Here is a 20,824-nt window from a genome sequence, read left to right as displayed (position 1 = left end):
CTTGCATGACAATACATATACTCGAGCACACTGACATGCCCTCCTGTTTAACACTGCTACAACTCGTAGGGGAGGAGGAGCTCTCGCACCAAATTGCGGTTCCCCGCAATGTCTTAGGGGTACATTACTTCTACAGATCACAACTCGCACCCCACATGGACAGTATTCAACTAATGAAACCCTGCTGACCTACATCACATCCCCCTGGCTTTCCGATTCCTCACCGCTGTGCTCTGCGTCTTCCGCGCTTGACTCCCTCGGCAACATCCAGCTGGTTCTGTGTATTTGAAGTTCCAGGCACGCGGACGGAAGTCGGGGTCCTCTGGAGCTGAAAGCCAAAACAGCTGACAAAATCCGTCGGCATGGGCGCAACATTAAAATGTGTGACTCGCCTTGATACACCAGTGTTGCTTTAAAAAAAAAAGTATAACCTCATTCTTCTGCCATTTTTCTGAGTTGAGCAGTAGTATTAGTAGACTCTAGAGAAGGCATCTTTAGGTGTCCTTAATTTCCGAAGCCACCCAATCAAGTTAAACACTTTATACCGGTGTAAAGACTCCTCAGTGCCCACCCAGAGCTTTGTGGTAGATGTATCATGCTCCATTACATATTCCAGTAACTATGGCTAATCACAAAGATGTAATTCTGCGTACTTTTTTGTTTCCCAGTATTTTACAGCAGAGGACAAACTCTTGTCTGGGACCACTCATTACCACATGATGTTCGTAATTTATTCCATCAATTCAATCATTCAGGCCCCCTTGATCAGTCTTCTCAGAAAAGATCCAGCTAGCCCCTTTTCTGACCAAGGTGTTATCAGCGCTATTACAGCCTAATTCTGTCCACTTAGTTTCTGTGTCCATGTTGTGTCTCTTGAAATTGTCTGATCAGTTGTCGTATGTTTACCTGCTTTTTAGGTCTCGCCTAGCGAATGCAGCGCATGCGATGCAATGCCTTGCGAGACTATTGTCGGTTTTGCTCGCAAAGGGAGACCAACCATGTGCGCGCACTGACAGGCTATGTGCACAGGCATGGCGTCTCCTCTCTGTGAGACAGGCTCTCAGCGCACGCTTCATTTTGGCTTTCAGTACATGGTCGCACCCGCATGGCGTCTCCTTTCTAGCTCTCATGCTCCCACGGCGCGTTCACACTCTCCCATCGCGTGCTTCATCACTCTGCCATTTTGCGTTTTTTTAGCTTTTAGTTACTGTTTCTCCGCCTCGCGCTAAGTTCTGCCACCGGGGGTTTCCACTGCTTTCAGTTCATCCTGCTGCATGCACCGGTATCGGGGATGTGTGCAAGGTACCACTTAGTTCGGTTCGCACCGACTATAGTAGGGCTCCCTGTGTCATGGTATTTATTTTTGACAAGGATGAGTAAAAAAACGCACCTATTTAAGCTTTAATAGGAAATGTCATCCTTTGTTTTAAACCTTAAATGATGTTGACATACATAGTGTTGTGACTCCACTGTGGTCGCACCCCCGCGCCACAGTGGAATGTCCCAGGGCTTAACGTTCTACAGTGAGCGCCGCCGGTTCCGGAGTCAGTGAGGCTTCGCTGACGGAAGGGAACAGGCGCGCTGGTGTTGTGTTCCCATGAATAAACTACAGTGAACTTAAAGCTGCCTCCGCCCATTAATTACCCTTCACAACATTTCATGGCGACGAGGACGGTCTTCCGACAGCGAGGGAAACACAACACACAGCGGAGAAATTAACGAAGACGGCGGAGAAAGGCATTGAAGCAGAAGGAAGCGCACGTAAAGGAAATGCGGCGGAGAACCCTCTCGCAAGTAAGGAAGAAATAATCTACTTGTTGAAATGAGAGGACGTACTTGTCTCTGTTATGGGCGCAGGAAGTATCCGTGAGAGTGAGGAGAGAGACAAGGAGCTGCGCTGAAGGCAGGTGACGGATGACAGCTGAAGTGAATAACACAGCTGATCAGAAGCAAGTTTGTGACAGGAATCATTCAGATAGCTGAGGAATGAAAGAGCAGCACTGAAGCGAAACACAGGGTGACAGCTGATGAGACGAATGCCAGCTGATAGGAGCTTGTTAATTAAGCAATAAAAATGCTTGTGCAGTACTGAAGGAAATGACGAATGACAGCTGAGGAGAGGAATGCCAGCTGGTTGGAGCCTGGGAAAGAAACGAAGTTGTTTGGAGGCTCGACGAGGGTCAAAGGAATGCTAGCGACACGGAGCAACGTGTGAATCCTGAACCAACCAGAGTGTGTTCACTGCGCTACGGACTGTGTCAGCAAAGGCATAATCCTGTCAGGAACGTGAGCCACGAGGTTAACATGAGGAGAAACATATGCCCTGTGAGAAAAACGCCCTGGTGAAAAAAGAAATGCGTGATTACCTGCAGAATTAAGTTGACTTAGAGGAGCATTAGAGTTGACTGGACTCAAAACGCTACTCTAACAGTTTTTTTTTTAGGAAAAAAAAACCAGTCACTTTCAGAGTGAAAATAATCTTCATCATAAACTAAGCGTAATATTGAATTCCTAAGGGGAGTGCAGGGGTTCTTGATGTGACACTGCCATCTAAGGGCATAAAGTGGTACAAAAAGGTATTTTCTTTGTATGCAAAGACACATGTGGAACAGGTAGACATATTATTTCAGTGCCAGTGTATTACACATAGCAGAAATTTACTTAGAAGCTAAATATTATAGTCAAACCTGACGTAGGAATGGTGTTCTAATTTGTAAAGTGATGTTGGCATCTGAGTGGGCAAAGTAGTACATGCTTGTCACGGAAGGTACTGGAGAAGCATACGTGAAAAGTAGAATAGTACACTTTATTGTGATAAAGCTGTGTTCCATTTCTGTACCTTGATTACGTTTTCATATTGCATTGTTGTAAAAGTGGGTGGTAAGCAATAAGATAATTTAGCCTGGCAATTTGGGGAAAACGTCACAGTGAAATATGGATGTAAATGCCCTTGATCTCTCTGCTGTGTCCACACCCCCTCATTTCCTAAACCAACCAGGGAATCCAAGTATAGAGTGGGATGAGTGGATTGAAATGTTCGACAATTACCTAGTGGCCTTAGATGCACAAGATTACGCTAGTAGTAGAAAGAAGGCAATCTTACTTACTAATCTTGGGAAAGAAGGCCAGCACATCTTTAAATATTTGCCCATAGCTAATGATGAGAGAGGCCAACCTATTGCAGATGTTTATGAGGAGGCGCGGAAAAGGTTAGAGCTAAGGTTTGCAAAGGAAATAAACATAGCGCTGAGGAGATATAAGTTCTATACCCAGCCACAGAGAGTAGGTGAGTCTATTGATGAGTTTGTCACTAGACTTCGGGAACTCTCATTAAAGTGCAAATTTGGGCCAATGACTGAAGAAATTATCAGGGATCAGCTTATTGTTCAGTGTAGGAGCAGAAAAACCCAGGAACGTTTGTGGGCTGCAAAGGACCCATCTCTCAAGGATGCAATTGACATTGCTAAAATAATTGAGGAGTCTGATTCGTGTATGAAAGAGATGGATCGTAGAGAAGTTAAGGTCAACATGTCTGGTGAAAGTGAAACTTCTGTGGTGGAGGGTTGTGAAGGGGAGGTGGCTGCTTCAACCAGGTTTAAAGGCATAAGAAACACCCCTGGGGGTAGCAAATTTCCCAATAGAGCTGGTAACAAAGTCTGTGGAAAGTGTGGAAGCGCCTACCATGCGTCTGACTCAAGACAATGTTGGGCCATTGGGAAAGAGTGTTTAAAGTGTGGCCGCAAGGGTCATTTTGCTAGAATGTGCAGAGATACCAACAAAGGTAAAGTAGCAATGTTATCCGAGGAACCTGCCATCCCCTACAGACCAGACAGGATCTTGTGTGTGGAACCATCATCATATGATGGAAGCGAGAATGTTGAAATACTTTTTACTGAGTCGCATGATTCAGATGTAAGAAGGAAACACAGGCCCAAAGCAGGATTTATCATTGGAGATAAGAGCGTTGAGCTTATGGTTGATTCGGGGTCACTGTACACCATAATTCCCAAAAGAATCTTCAAGTAGGAGTGGCCCAACAGGAAGCTGATGCCCAAGGACATAAATCCTGGCGGGTATCAGGGTGAACAAATAGACATTTTAGGGTACATGGCAACAGTTATTTTGTTTAAAGGAAGATCTGTGAGGGGAAAGTGTATGTGGCAGAGTCTGGACCCCCCATACTAGGATGGTATCATCAATTTGATCTTCACATCAAAATTGACCCACATGCTATTGAGCAGATTATGGTAGTGGATGACCTCTCAGTTGGAGACATCTTGGAAGGAGGTAAAGAGGTATTCAGAGAGCAGTTAGGCAACCTTGAAGGTTAAGTGCACAAAATTAAGCTCAAACCCAATGCCGTCCCTGTACAACACAAATTGAGAAAGGTCCCCATTGCAGTGAGGGGCGAGGTGAAGGTGTTGTTGGATGAGATGCTGTCCAGTGGAGTCATAGAGCCTATTGAATGTTCCACAGCAATGCTCTCGCAGCCACAAAAACAGTGTGAATTTGAAAAAAAGACAACTGGTAGCAATACAGATGAAAGAAAGCAGCAGATCTCTATGTTCAAGTTCTTTTTCAATGATGTTTTAATTGGATCCAAGCTCAGCCGACACGTGTTTCATCGCGTTAAAGTGGAGTCAACACGACTCTTCAGGGCTAGTGGATAGCTTCAGGCATCCACGGTTAGATGCGGGATATTCAGCGCGGTAGATGGCGTGTCCTGATAAGATATTGGCGAGTCTGCCAATATGACTAATCGATCAAGACCCTGGTTCCGGTGTCCCTCCTCCGTTGGTTCCCGGTCGCCGTGTTCCAAGGTCCGTCCTTGGAACACGGCGACCGGGAACCAACGGAGGAGGGACACCGGCTGTCAGTCTGAAGCTACCCGCGAAGAATCCTATACTAAAATCTCACCTCGCAATTCCAGCAGTCGGGTCCCCTCCCGGTACGGCTATTCACGCACTCGTGCATAGTCTTCCTTGAAATCAGACGTGCAACAATTTGTGTGCTTACTTCTTATTTTACCTGTGTAAGACATACTTGTCAACCCGGAACCAGGGTCTTGATCGATTAGTCATATTGGCAGACTCGCCAATATGCTTTAATGAAATAAAATTTGAGATATGCAATGCTGGCATTCTAGAGATCTGCTGCTTTCTTTCATCTGTATTGCTACCAGTTGTCTTTTTTTCAAATTCACACTGTTTTTGTGGCTGCGAGAGCATTGCTGTGTTACAGTTTGGGTAATCTTTGATTGTCTTGGAACGGTTTTTGGGTTAATCCGTTCGCCCTATACGCGCCACCCTCAAGAACGCATCTCCACACACTGTCCAACGTATACTCCAGGCAGAGCGCCATTTTCTGAAATTCCTGAAAACCCTTTTAAGCCTTTTGCCTATTGAATGTTCCTCATGGATTTCTCCGGTCGTGATTTCACAAAAAGCTGACGGCAGTCTACGCTTCTGTGTGGACCTCAGAAGCTTGAATCAGAACGTCATTCCTGACACCTTTCCCCTGCCAAACATAAACGAAATGATGGTCTTGCTTAAAGGGGCGAAGTACTTTTCAAAGCTTGATCTTCGTCACGCCTACCACCAAATACTTTTGCACGAATCTTCAAAACACTTGGCAGCTTTCATCACCAATGAGGGCATATTTCAATTTACGAGGATGCCCTTTGGGTTATGTTCAGCTGCAAGTGTATTTCAACGTATGGTTACAGAGGTCTTCAAAGGAGTGAAAAATGTAATCTATTTTCAGGATGACATTTTAGTGTTTGGTGAGAGTGTGAGTGACCACAATGCTGCCTTAAAGAATGCCCTTGCAAGAATTCTAGAATCAGGTTTGACATTGCGCAGAGAGAAATGCTCATTTTTAGCAACAGAGGTGGAATATCTAGGGCATTCCATCTCATCAGAGGGTGTGAAACCAAAAAGAGATCTTCTGGCTTCCATAAAGTTGGCTCCTGTTCCCATGAATAAAGACCAGGTACGCTCATTCATTGGGCTTATTGAGTACTACTCGAAGTTCGTGAAGAACTTCGCTAGCAAAACAGAACCACTCAAAGTGCTCTTGAGGAAAGGGGTCAGATTCAGTTGGGGTGATGAACAAGAGAAATGCTTTAATGAAATAAAATTTGAGATATGCAATGCTGGCATTCTAGTTCCGTTTGATGTACAGGAAAAGACTATCATCACAGTTGATGCGAGTGACACCGGCTTAGGAGCGGTGTTGTCACAAAGTGACGGAAATGGCGAAAAAACAGTGGCATTTTCATCCCGCACTTTGACTACTACAGAAAGATGCTATTCTGTGATAGAAAAAGAGACCTTGGCAGCTGCTTGGGGTGTAGAGTACTTCAGAATGTATGTGTGGGGGCGTAGGTTTAAACTTCGTACTGACCACAAGCCTTTGTTGAAGATACTCTCCCCAGGAGGAACAGGAAAGGGGTCAGCCAGGCTAGCAAGGTTAGCCTCAAGATAACAGGAGTACAACTTTGATCTGGAGTTCATATCGGGCTGGCGCAACGTTCAGGCTGATTGCATGTCACGTTTGTCTTTGAAATGGGAGGATGTGGACGAAACAGGAGTGTCAAAGAAGGAGTGCGAAGGAGCTATCTCGTGTGTGGATGACGTTGTTCTGTGGAGTTGTGGCGCGGTCAGCAAGGAAGAGTGGGCCGTGGCTATGTCGCATGATGAGGTTTTGAGGAATGTCAAGAATCTCATCTCTAAAGGCAGACGTAGAGAAAGTACTTTGCCAGTCAGTGTCCGATCCTATAATGCAGTCATTGATGAGTTATCCATCGTTGGTGATCAGATCATCATGCGTGAGGATAAGTTAATTCCAATGAGTGGTGGAACTCGCACAGCTAATAGGTAAACCAAGACAAGTTGTGCAGGTAATGACTTGTGGTGTGCTCTGAGAACAACGCTGCCTGGCCTGACAGCGACAATTCAACAGGAACTAATGCAATGCCTCCCCCTGGCTAGGGGGAAGCTTCTCAAAGCACAACGTGAGATGACTCGAGGGTCTTATTCCATAATTGAAGGTAATCCAAACACCGTAATGGAGTTTAAAGTTTCACGTTTTATTAAACGTATCCTGAATTCAAAATAAATCTTTAACAGGCATTAGGTGCTTCATGCTTGAATGCAAGATCAATTGCACAGTTATAATGATCCCACAGTTATACTGATTCCCGATGCATTTCGGGCTCCGCCCTTCCTCAGGGGATAACTATGGGTGTAACCAAACACGGGCTCCGAAGAGTTCCTCCCGCTGATAAGTTAATTCCCCCTGTTGATGTTCGGAAAAAACTGTTTGACTTGGCTCATGAAGGGCATCTGGGCCAGACCATAACAAAGAGAAGGTTGAGAAATGAGTTCTGGTGGCCAGGAATGGATGGTGACGTGGTCAAGTGGGTGGAGAGGTGCAGTGAATGCTGTGAATCCGAAAAGCGGCTTAAAGTGGGACCCCAATCCACCCCTAGTTCCATCCAGGATCCAGGTGTGGTGTGGCATAGTATTTGCCTTGACTTTATTGGACCTATGCCTGGTGTCCACCCCAGCAAGAGATTTGGTCTGGTGGTTATGGATGTTCATACACGATGGCTTATTGCTTACCTTCTTCCTGAGATAACTACACGCATTACCATTAAAGTTTTGCTAACGATTTTTAAGGAGGAAGGTTATCCCTCAGTCCTTATCACGGACAATGGGACCCAATTATCTTCCAACGAGATGAGGGGATTCCTGAGTGAGTGTGGTATAAAACACGTGTTCACCACTTTGTATAACCCACAATCCAATGGGATTGTAGAGAGAGCAAATCGCATGATTAAGGGCGCCATAAGTCTGGCACTCGCAAATAACCTGGACATTGAAAGAACTCTTAATGAGTTAGTGTGGGCCTATCACACGACAGAAAATTTAACCACTGGTGTGGTTCCCTTTGTAGCCATGCGGGCAGGAAACCAACCTCAAAACTGGTGCCTCCGTGGATCAGAGATTTGATTGATGGAAAGAATGGCGATGAGAGTGATGTGAGCTTTCCCGTGCATGATTCCATGAAGGTTCAAGTAAAGGGAAAGAACTGGTCTAACATTCTGGTTGGTGATTACGTCAAAGTCCGGTCTGGACGTTGGGTCAGAGGTATGCGTAAGTTTCTTGGACCATTCAAGGTGAGGGAAGTGCATCCCTTCTATGTGGTATTGGAGAATGGAGAAAAATGGAACTTGCGTAGAGTGGCAAAGTACAGCTCTGGAGAACATTCTCCTGGAACCTCTAATAGAAATGCAATCACCAAAGATTCGTGCTCAGGGTACATGCTAGCTCAGGATCGCCAATTGCTTAACAGTTCCCGCACAGGTACGGAGGTGAGGGCACCAGGCCCTGGAGGGGACAACTTGGGCATTGATCAGAGGGCAACCAATGCAAGTGATGTGTCTCAGAACTTTCATGGGGCCCAAGCCCATCAGAGACCCTTACGGATCAGGAGACTTCCTTCACATTTGAATGATTTCCTTGTTGGCTGAATTGTTGTTTACTTCCCAGCCCCTGTCCCTTATTTATTCTGTACTTTCATTGTTTACCACTCAATTCCCTACCTGCGTGTAGAGGAAAGGGAGGTATGTTGTGACTCCACTGTGGTCGCACCCCCGCGCCACAGTGGAATGTCCCAGGGCTTAACGTTCTACAGTGAGCGCCGCCGGTTCCCGAGTCAGTGAGGCTTCGCTGACGGAAGGGAACAGGCGCGCTGGTGTTGTGTTCCCATGAATAAACTACAGTGAACTTAAAGCTGCCTCCGCCCATTAATTACCCTTCACAACACATAGCTATTTGCCTCACAGTCATGACAGGCAGCACGGCGAAACTCACACCAAGACATTTCAGCATTTTGCACGTGTAGAAATAAATACAGACTTTGAAACGGTTTGTTTTCTGCCAGTATTTGGAAAAAAAAACCAATAGAAACAGAAAACGGAACTCCTTATATATAAATAAAGCTAAACACACACAAGGTCAGCGGCGGACCAGTCCTCTCCAGCAAACAAGTTCTCTGGATGATTAACAGACCCAACTCTAAAACGTATTGCTGTGTAGGCTATACTATTTACTCCTTGGTCTCACTTGTGACGTTTGCTTAATCACAGTGATTGAGAAGTACAGTGTACTCCAAAACATGAGAATGAGTTTGAGAATGAGAAACTGCGAGCGTCAAGACGTCTGTGTTCCTGCTTACTTGAGAAATACATTCTGCTTCAGTATGAACTACAGTCTTTCAACAAGCATTGGCAATGTCTGGCCTTACAAACCCATCCTTTACAATGCACACAGCACAATGCCTGGAGAAGCTTTGCCCGCCCTCCTCCCCAAACCGGAGCCACTGATCCCAAGAGGCAAACTCGCACAGCACGGCCAGCTCTCGGATCGGGACTAATGTCTGTATTTGAAGCGTTCTCATTACACTAATGCGCTGTAAATGGAACGACAAAATAGTCAAAGGACGTGACACTTAGCAAAGGGTTGGTGTGGAGAATCACAATGCGGACTGGGCAAAAAAAGAATACAAGTCTCGTGGCAAGCATCGAACTGGGTGATATCCAATGAAAATACCCCCTTTGCCAATAAAAGACAGGGTGTCGAACTCTGTCCAATCAATGATGCCTGTGTAAAGGTGGCCACCTGGGCTTCACCCTCCGCTCCTCCGACTTCTTATTCGGGATCATTCACCCTGTGTCCTGATGCCTGCCTTGGAATCCTGGGAACGTCACCAAGCGGTTAAATAACCGAGCGCAGCTAAACAAACACTTCCATGACAAGAAAACAACCGATGCTCCGACTATTCTCAAAAGGCACTGAGGTTGTTAAAAAACTGAGCACTGCTAGGCAAACAGCTCTATGACAAGCAGAGACCAACCAGAGGATGCTCAGAACATTCTCACAAGACACACGGTAGCACCGCCTGAGTCAAATAACCAAGGACACACAACTAAGAATCAGCTCTTCAACACAAAGGGAAACAAACACCTCTGCTCAGATTACTCTCACAAGACCCAGAGCAGCATCAACTCAGTCATATATTTTAAATCCAAAAACGAAATAACATATTTCCCCATACTAAATCCCCTTCACCCCCCTTTACTCATCCCAAACACTCTCCTACGGCTATAAACTAATTCTAGACCCTTCCCTCTTCCTTCTCAATCCAAATAACTGACTAAAATATCCACCACTTAAATGACTTGGAGTAGCAAGTGATAAAAGCCAATGAAAAATGTGTGGTTTTGTGTGTGTATGTCATTGTCCACTGTAAACTGTGGCTGTTGATTGGTCAATAGGCTTAGTAGTCCCTCCTTAGTACCGCCTTGTCTCACTTTGTAACGTTCCATGACACCACCCCCTGTTACGTGTGTTGTTACTCGGGAGGCTTTAAGCTATTGGCATTGTAAATAACAATGCCTTTTGTTTATCTGTTTAAAAAACAACATATAAATAAAAGGCATTCTAATTTACAATGCTAATAGCTCAAATTCTCGTAAATGCGAGACCCATTGCATTGCAAATGCTTGTTAAAGTACTAATGTGTTCCTGCATCCTAATCTTAACTTTCCTGGAAGTTTTTTTTTTAATACTTCATTTATATTTTTCCCTTAATACCAAACAGTACAATTTAGGTCTATATTTGTACATAGCAGCCAAAACTGTTTGCCCCTTTTTCTTCCCTGAGTCCGGGGGTACTCCTTAGTAAGAGTACCCCCACAGTTCATTCCTTTCAGAGTCCGATGAGGGGTCCTGTTCGGTTTGTGAACTCACCGATGTTTGTGCTAATAAATTGGACCTAAAGGCTTGCCATATGTCAGGAGTCCTAGATGCTGGTGGTTGCAGCTGGTTGTATAATTCACTGTTAGTATTGCAGTATGACATGCTAAACATCCACTCTTTTAGAGTCCGTGAGTATTTACTCCTCCAGTCTATTGCGACTTCTCTCTTGGCCAGTAACAGTGCTAATGTGCTAAAGCGCCTGTAGGATTTGGGGAGATCCTTAACATATATCAGCAGTGCCAATAGGGGCGTAGGGGACATGGGCAACCCCGTCGTTTGCGAGAGATCTTCGAACACCCGCTTCCAAAATTGGCCCACCTTGTCACATGTCCATGTCATGTGTGCGGAATCGGGGTACTGCACCGAGGGCATATGTGTGGTCGAGAGGGATCCATGCGGTGAACCCTAGCTGGCGTAATATACTCCTGCCGCAAGTATTTGAAGTGTAGTATCTTATGTTTGTGGTTAAAGGAGACTCTGCGTGTTTGTACGCAACAAAAGCGCTATTGTGTGTCCATGAGGGGCTGATCCAAGTCCTGTTCCCAAGCCTGCCGTACCCCCTCATCCCTAGCCAGGAGCAGCTTAATAGTGGCATTATACCTTTTAGACATTAGGTGCTCCCCACTGCTGTCCTTGATGAGGAGTGTCAGCGGTGGAAAATCTGGTGGTTCTATGGGGTAGCTGGGAATCTGCAACCTTTAGTGTTCCTTGCAGCTGGCATAATATGAACTGACCCATAAATGTAGCCTCCTTGAATCGGGCGTCTTCGCTACGGGAATAGACATGGCTATTGGGGAATAAATCCCTCAATGTTGTCAGTTCAAATTTATTTAGGAGGCATTGCATGGTCGCCTCCTGTGTAATGGGGATCTATAGGTTCCCCGCTAATGCAAGGGACGAGGAGTATAGTAGTGGCGCCCCGGTTGCCCGGGTCAATTGGTTCCATGCCCAACTGGCTGTGGATAGCGTTTGCAGGTCCTCTGGGTCTCGGGCCAAGCCCACCAGCAGAAGTGGCGACAGGGGGTAGGATGAGCGAGATCAGCTTCTGGCCGGAGATGAGGGATCCGGGAGTCGGAGTGAAAGCAGTTTTGTGAGAAACTACATTGTGCTATTAAATAATAGACTCAAAAGTTCGGGATTCCAAAGCCCCCTCGTTCGTACGGTAATGTCAAGGCGTCCCAGCTGACACTGGGTTGTTCGCCCCTCCCGTACCAACTTTCCTGGAAGTTAAGCTACTAAAGGGCATTCCGCAACCACAGGTCAGCCGATATATAACATTGTTTGTATTGCAATTACTAAACCTGTTTTGGAACCATGTATGGCCCTCGTTCAAGACTACACTCCTAGATGTCTGCGGATTAATTACCAAGCCATTTGACATTGAAATACAAGGCAATACTTTTCATGCTTGTAACGGTATGGCATTGCCAGGTCACAAAAAACAATGGCATTCACATAATTATAGACGGAAAATGTCCCAATTCAAATTGTAGGGGCTAAAAAAAAACCTTGTTCTTGATTTGTCAGCCTCGCTAGAGAAAAGGGGTGTGTGATACAGACACAGCCTCAATGCTCCACTCTAATGTTGCTAAATAATTGACAGCAAATTTAACAATCACTGTCCAAGGCTCCTTATACATATTACTGATTAGGATAACACAATTCCTAAGAGCACTCCAATCAAAACCTTCATTATAAAAAGACAAACTGGTAGGCCCACCAATAATGTTCGGCTTTCAAAATGCTAAATTTAGCCCAACGTGGTCAGTGGTTACATGCAAAAGAATGGTCATCAGCAATTGCATCCATGTCACATTAGCTCTAGTTTTTTTCTTCACTTTTTATTTCAGTTGCCTGACTTTTTTTTTATCTCGAGGTCACAGTATCTATTAATACTCAAAGTAGCATAGTGCAACTGTGAGATGCAGTCTTTCCTTTTAAAGAACCTTCTATTTTCCCCAATCATTCTTAACTCCAAATGTATAGTTACTAAATCATTTTTGTTTCCGCTTGATACTATCAGTCATAATCATATTGCTCTCTAATAGGGAAGAACATTTTTATTTGTATTTAGTTGTGAATCCCCATAAGCAAAACTAACCTTACAGACTCATTTGCTTAGAGGAGTTTGAAATACCCCTTTGTAATACTGACACATTACAGGATGTATCTTTCAACAAGTAATGTAGAGCAATTTCTTTAGGAATTGATTTCCCATTTTTTCCAGTTTTGATAGAGAAACATTGAGGGAGGTGCTCACTTTCCAAATTAAGACCAATAGAAGAGGAAATAAACAAATGGAAAAAATGGCCAGATAACAATGTACAGTCAATTTAAGCCTGAGGTGGGGCCTAAAATGGGAATCCCTCTTGTCCACACATCGAAAGGCTAACCAGCCGATGGTGCTGGGACGTTACCTATGCATCCTTCACCAAGAAGTGTTTTTCACCAAAAAAGGCATTAAACATGGTAGGTTTAGGAACCCCCAAAAGCATATCAAGAGCAAACACTCCATCAATAAAGAGTTTACATGATATTCAATGATTTTGTGAGCCAATTTCATTTGTCTATTCCATCCCTAACTTGTCATCAACCGTCAACAGCATATTATTATCCAAATCCTTACCCATGGAAAGATGGCAGCTGATCAGGACCAGATGTAAAGTGCCTCCGTTCCCAGTACTCTATTAAGCAATGCACTAATAACCGGATGGGTTTTACAATAAAGGTAGAGATTTCTTGAAGACAAAGCATCTCAGATGTAGCTGTCAACAGCTCACCATTCAAATGCTCTCTCATGTCATAAATACCACAGCTAATAACCGCTCATATCCTCCCCAAAGAAAATGTATCCATTATTAACTAAGTTCCCCAAAGCATTACAAAGTCTTGACTTCACAGAAATTCTTTCAAGCCATCATTATCCTGTTGTTTAGCCAGCCCAACTACATTCCACACAATCTTTCTTCTTCCTATCATTACCATTACTAAAGCCTCTTCCTGTTTTGCCCGTCAAATCCTTAACAGTACTCATTAAATCAGATTCAGCATACCTTGTGTGCCAGAGGTTACCATGAATCTCATTCATATCTGGGCTACCGAGTCTGTGTCAGTTTTTCAATTCTTGGCCTCTGGATCTCTACTGTGGTGTAATCCTTCCTAATATATGACAACCTCTCTGTGGACAGCTAGTGTCATGTTCTCTGGACAGGTTGTTGTGAGTTACATGTATAGATAGTGTATGTGCATTTTGCATATTGCTTGTGTGGATTAGGGTGAACATGGAGAGTCTGAGGTGGTTTACTATATGGGGACAGAGCTCTGTTATGAATCTTCTGTGTGTGAATGGAACACTAGATGGAGGATGACGAGGCCTGACATACTAAGATATAAATTGTAGGTCTAAGAACAAACAAACCAAGTATTATTAATTTCAGGACAAAACAACCTCACACACCGTGCTTCATCATTGGGCCCCTCTTAACATAGGTCTTAGCGACTCTGGTGTGAGCTGCTACCTCTATGTGGTGGAGCGCATGAGGTGTTTTGAAGATTGAAAACAGGATGGGTGATGTCAGATGAGCACTTATGGATGTTAGATGAGGGGATATACTGCACCGAGGAATCGGTGTAGATGATCATGACCTATTAGTGGAAAAACATTTTTATTCTATCCACAGGAATAGGAGTAAAAGAAGACTGGGGTTAATTCGACCCACAAATAGAAGTCAACTTGCTTCTGCCTACTAAGCACACTAAATTGAGGTGCATGGGCATTCGACCATGGCGTCCTTAGCTTTTATTCTTTCTAATCTATATTTTGATGCACCTTGATAACAGTGAGGGTTAGAAGGTCCTGATGAATGCCCATACATTTCAATTAAGGATGCCTTTTGGGGAGAAACATGTTGACCTCTCTGTGTGGATTGAATTAATCCCAGCCTTTTTTATTCCTACTATTAGGGATACAAAAACATTTCCTTTTCCACCAACCGGTCAATTCAACCTATATCCTTTACCATCTGCACTGTATCCCTCTTATCGTACACCATAAGTGGTCATCAAACAGCACCAATCCTGTTATCACCCTCTAAAACACCCCTAGCGCTCCCATACTTAGGGATAGCAGCTTTCAATAGAATTGCTAAGACCAAAGCCAGGAGGGGCCCAATGTTAGATGAAGCATACTACTCAAGGGTAGGTGAGGGCCTTTGGTCCTGAAATGAACAGTACTTGGTTTGTTTCCCCTTAGAGCTACTACAGTGTCTAAAGTGTTTTTCTAAACCCAAGCAAAGAGTATGTGTGTTGTAGTAAACTGGAGAACATAGTTCCTTGCTTTCTTTTCTCTCTTTCCCTCCAGTGTGATTTGATTTAAATTATAGGATCATTCACGAGGTCCTTTGAGTGGACCAGGCTCTTGTGAAAGAAGAAAGACGCAAAGACCCTGCTGAATTATAGGGACATTGTCCATCACCCTTCTTCTTTATTTTTTCCCAGAGGTGTTGCTGCTGACAGATATGAGTAGTGGCTGAACGAGAAGACAGTTCTCTTTTTTTGTTCCTTTTTGTCTCCGATTCCCCTGCCAGGTTACATCCAGTTCCACTAGGTCTTCCTGTTAATTTTGAGTGACAGAAATTGTAGGCCGGCCAGTCTGACAATAATAAACAAAACTTCAGGAACAGCATAAAACTAACTCATGAAATGGATCCATGGAATCCATATCTACATCTACAAACCTAAGATCAATAGAGTGTAGAAACCAGGTCAATGTGCCATGATTCTCATTGACTAGTGCCAGGTCCATAAAGCAGTGCAGTTGAGAAATGCTTAAGTTCTAGAGCCTAGATCCCTAATTTCTGGATTACTTCATAGGTGACTACAAACATAAGAAATACCCATGCAAAAAGATCTGTGGACATACTGAAATAGGAAGTACTACCTATTGGAACAAGAGTTTTGCAGTACTGAATTGTTAAGAGAGGATAGATTTGTATTGTGGAGCCATCGGCCTAACTGCCTAGTAACTAAGAGGTTCTTCAAGAAAATGTTATGCTTTTCTTGCTAGGATGAGCTGCTTTGAACTACCTTGAGATAAGGGTCTACTGAGTGATAAGGGGTACTGCTGGTATCCATAACCAAAGTAAACGTTGCCTATAAAAGGAGGTCCTGATGGAGCTTGTTAGGAGGAACTGGCAGTTGGCATGTTGTAGCCTAAGAAAGGACCTCTACTACGTGGCTGTGTTGAGAGCCAGTTGTGTCTCTGTAGTTTCTTTTAGGATGCCTACAGGAGGTAACGGATCTGCTCCTAAAGTTCCTTGATTGTGAATGGGATTTTGGCCTCCCTTGACAAGTCCTCCGAGAGATCTGGGAGGCAGCTTGAGAAAGAGAAGCTGCCTATGAGTGAGAGAGATGAAGAAGCTATTTTGGAAGGGTGAGGGGGGCTGGAGGGGGAATTTCTTTTCAGTGTATTGAAAACGTAGGACAACAAATTAGCATCAGTGTACCAGCAGATAGCGTAAATACACACTATCACAAGTGATATATATATATATATATATATATATATATTAATGAGCGTCCTTAATTTAGTACATTTTCATCTTAACACATTTTTAACAAACATGAAGAAGCTTTTGTCTTAGCTTGGCACTAAGAGAAGCACAACCGCATTCAGCAATACCACATCTGCAACTGAGGGCTGGCTCTTCATCGATTGGAGTAGTGGGGTTGATCTTGGATCTCCGGTAGGCCTGAAAGTGAGAAGCAGAAGACAACACATTCAGACTTCATCCTCTCTCTGGCCACACAGCGCCTGTTCTGGAGTTGGAGGTGCTAACTCCCTGACATAAGATGATCTGGATGTTGCCGCTAGAGCCGAAGGGACCAGGGTAGAGATAATGACACATTACCAATGGTTCATGCCCAAGCAAGCGGTGTACCTTTATGTCTGGTGGGCAGCCCACTGTGGTGATCGACTATTTAACCAGCATTTACAATGCAACGGTTTCGCCTTTGTAAAAGTTAGAGCTATTGGCATTGTAAATGACAAATTTTGTATTTGTGTTGGTTTTGAAAGCAGATAAATAAATGGCATTGTCATTTACAATGCCAATAGCTTAATCTCTCACAAATGCGAGACCTATTGCATTTGCACACACACACAGAGCACAAACACACACCCAGAGCCACACACACACAGGCAGAGCCACACACACACACAGAGCCACCCACAGAGTCATTCACATAGAGCCACCCGCACACACAGAGCCACCTACACAGAGCCATCCTCACACACACACACACCCACCTACACAGAGCCACCCTCACATGGAACTGCACCAATCTGTCATCATCACTCAGGTGACCTCACAATTGGATTACTGCAATTCTCTATACCTCATCATTAATGCCTCCTGCCTTAATCAGCTTCAAATAGCCCAGATTGCAGCAGCCCGATTGGCCCTTAACACTTCTCGGTCAGGGATGGGATTTGTTCCCTTCACTGGCTCACCATAATAACAAGGTATGAAGCGCTATAAGAAAGCACGTTGCTGATCTTATTAATATGTGCTGAGAGAGCTCCACGCACAATGTGGGAGAGTTTGCTTCACCCCTCGGGGACCAGGTGTCCGAGTTATTGTCTCGTGTGTGCTCCACACTCAGCTGGGGGAATCTGACACACTCCTGCTGGACACCCTCATACACGAGTGAGGTCTGACACCACAGAGAGGAGGGCGGGGCACTGACCTGGCGGAAGTGTGGGTGGCACAATGTGCATGGGCATGCTTCGGGTTCGAGGTGCTGCATGCAACACTTTATTTTATTTACATGCATAGATATAGCACAATGTGGCATTCACCGTGTTAGTAAGTAGGGGTGGGACACAGGTCTGACTCTCCCTTATAAATTAACCTCGGGTGTAAATTGGCGCTGCATTGACTCCTATGCTCCTCCCTCTGTGACCCCTCTTCACAGCTGACACCTCTTGGAGGTTCTCTGAAGCGCGGATTTCACACACCAGTGAATTCTGATTGCAGGGAGGAAGGGGGTGCTTTGGTGATGCCCACAGCTTTTTTCAGTTTTATGTAACTCGAACTCGCACCAAAGGTCTTGGAGGCTTTACATGAAGCACCAGTTACATTACACTAGGACACAACAGACCCCCCCCCCCCCAGGCTACCTCGAGGAGCAGAGTGCTTGTGGAGTGGGGGGCCGAGGCAAGAGGACTAAGGTGACGTGTGAAGGTGAGAGAAGGGGAGGGGCACCTGTGAGATAGTGGTGCGCCGGGGAGTGGAGGCGAATGCACGGGTGTGGAGGGGTTTGAAGAAAGTAAGGAGGGAGAGGTCTGAGGGAGAAGCATTTAAGGAAGGAAAAGTTGGGGGTAAGAAAACAAATATGGAAACAAGAGGAACGCGGGGCAAAGGAATTGGGGTGGGGTCAGGCCTAAGCTGATAGATCGTGGAAAGAGGTTTCGGAGGTCAGAAAAAGGCAGGATACGAGAGGAGTGAAATAGCGTAAGAAAGGAGGGAGAAACAGGGGAGACCAGAAGATGCACAATAATGTGTGGTGGAGGGACAGGAGACATGCATGGGAGGATGAAGGAAAGAAGAAAGGGGAGGGGTCATGAAGGAGGCTGGGGCTCGCCTTCCCGTGCCTCTGTGCGGCCGCAGCCCTGACTGGGAGCCCAACAGCGCCTTGAAGACCGAGTGGCATTTCCTTTGCTGCTGGACACGGAGGGGCGGAGGCGGGGGGGGGGTGCTGGAGCCTTAGCGAGGGGGAGGAGCCTCAGCAGGAGCCTCAGTGATGGGGGCAGAGCCGGTGGTAAGAGGAGCGCAGATGCGCGCTCACTGTTTACTGAGCCCTTATTTACTTTAAAATAGAGCGACACGTATAGCTCCTGGAGGTCTGAGTACACCTCACAAATAAATATCGGTGAGGTGAATTTTAAATACAGCATCACCAACAATCGAATGTTGCAAGTCTCCTTTATGTTGATACACAGTTTGGTATGTATTATGTTACTGTAAATAACTACATGTAATTTAAAATCTAACAAATTCAAGTGCAGGGTAGAGTGCCATACTCATACAGAGATTGTCCAAGTAAATAAGTTCTTTTCGGAGGTATGTCTGGAAGTGTCTACCCTTAAATATAGGAAGCAATGGGGGGCTTATCCCATTTATTTTTTTGTAGCAGGAGGTTATCGATCTATGATGGTCCGCGCTGCAGTCATGAGTGTTTTTTAGCGCTCTATGCAAACGGAAGTGTCTGTGGGCGCTTTATCGTTGGACTCAATGATGCTCCTACTGACCTCAGAGGAGTGAAAAGCTTCCTTGATGATATGTCTCAAACTTCGATCCTGCAGATTCCCGGGGACTCCAAAGCCCTGTGGTGTCCCAAAGGCCTCGATGACAGAGTCTGGAAATGGGACAAGTGGGCACACTTGCATGGAGCGTGTCGGGCACTGAGGGGAGGGGGAAGGGGGCAACACGGTCATCAAAGCCATCCCTGCCTCAGACCCGTTAGTTAATAAAACTGGGCATTGCAAAAGGTCCCTGTCGGGTCCTGTATTCATCACATCCTTGACTTTACTGGTCAATAACACGGATCAATTTCTGAACAAGTCATGTGAAAAAGATTAGGGTAATCCAAGTCAGACATTTAGTTTCTGTTTATATTTCACATGTTTTAATTAATCTTGTACCAAAATACCAGTTGGTGGTACGCTATAGAGGTCACATAAGTACCCCACGCCCTTATTTTCATAGGCCACGCCCCTTTTAGAGGTACCTTCATCCGGTTTTGCACCCCAGTTAAACTCATGTTAAACAGCGCAGAGCCCCGCTGACAAGTGCTGTGCTCGTTTTAGACGTAAAGAGCCCCCGCTGAGCGGTACTGGGGCCGCTCCTTGTTCCGTACAGGATAGTACTGCTGGGCCACAGAAAGCGCCGGGCGCAGGACGGCTACACCCGCCCCCACCTGCCCCCACCTGCCCCCACCTGCCCCCCCCTCTTCTCCTGCTCCCTGAGCAGCGGTCCGGCATGTTCAGCAGCTCTGGGGTCCTCGGAGGCTGCGGGCAGGGACGGGGTCCCCTCGCAGGGCACTGCCCCGCGCCCCAGTGGTGCACCCGGCGGGGGATGTTGCTGCAAGGGTGGTAGATCCATCGTCCCAGCGGTGACGGAGAGGCTCTCCTGGGAGTGCGCTGGCATGGCTTCGGACGCAGCACCGCTGCACAGGTGGTGACTGCGCTGTGCGGGGGGGGGGGAGTGTGAGATGAGAGCAACAAAACACGCAAAGACGGAAAACAAACACGGAGACGACATGAGACGGAGACATGTACAAAGTGAAAAAAAAATTATAACAAAATGCTGCTTACCTGATCTCAAATAGAAAGTACATCCTGACAACTTAAATCTAGCAGCCTACTCCTGCAAAGACACTTTCAAAAAGACTAAAACATGCCGAAAAAAAAAAAAAAACATCCGCCCACCACCGGAATGACGTCACAAAGGGGCGGAGAGCGAAAAAATCGCCGGAACGCCCACAAATCTGCTCCGGCAATGACGGACAGATCTCTCTTCCAATGGCTAGCCTCCATTTATGGAGCTAGCCAATGGAAGAGCAGGCGGGACAAAGCCCCCGTACTGCTTCTCAAAAGATTTTGCCTGCGCAAACTCTGCTGCGCAGCGGACGCCAGGCGAAACCTAAAAATATAGCCCATATATTGGGTTTTAGGGCATGCTGACCCCCTCCCAAATTAACACTTGCTCTGTGTCCCCATTGGCATATCCTTTTAGGATGAAAGCGACATCCAGCATGCAAACCCCCCTATCTGCGGAATGACACAATCCACTAAGACATACAGTACTGTGATTTAAAAGGCGTGAGGGGCAGCCATTTTAGCTGAGAACAGTATTCTTTTAGTCCCTTCTGCCCTAATAAATTCAAAGTGAACTGTGTCCTATACACCACTGGGATAAACCATTGTTTCTTCTGGT

At 45.5% G+C, this 20,824-nt stretch overlaps 1 protein-coding gene across 1 annotated transcript in view; it reads left to right on the top strand.

Moving 5' to 3' along the window:
* Nucleotides 1–20,824, top strand: part of SMS (spermine synthase) — a 711,777-nt gene that overhangs the window by 50,650 nt on the left and 640,303 nt on the right. The gene's annotated exons all lie outside the window — the stretch shown is intronic.

Source organism: Lissotriton helveticus, chromosome 8 (assembly GCF_964261635.1).
Source record: "Lissotriton helveticus chromosome 8, aLisHel1.1, whole genome shotgun sequence".
NCBI lineage: Eukaryota > Metazoa > Chordata > Amphibia > Caudata > Salamandridae > Lissotriton > Lissotriton helveticus.
The sequence above is the reverse complement of the archived record's forward strand: the minus strand, read 5'-3'. Positions and strand labels throughout refer to the sequence as shown.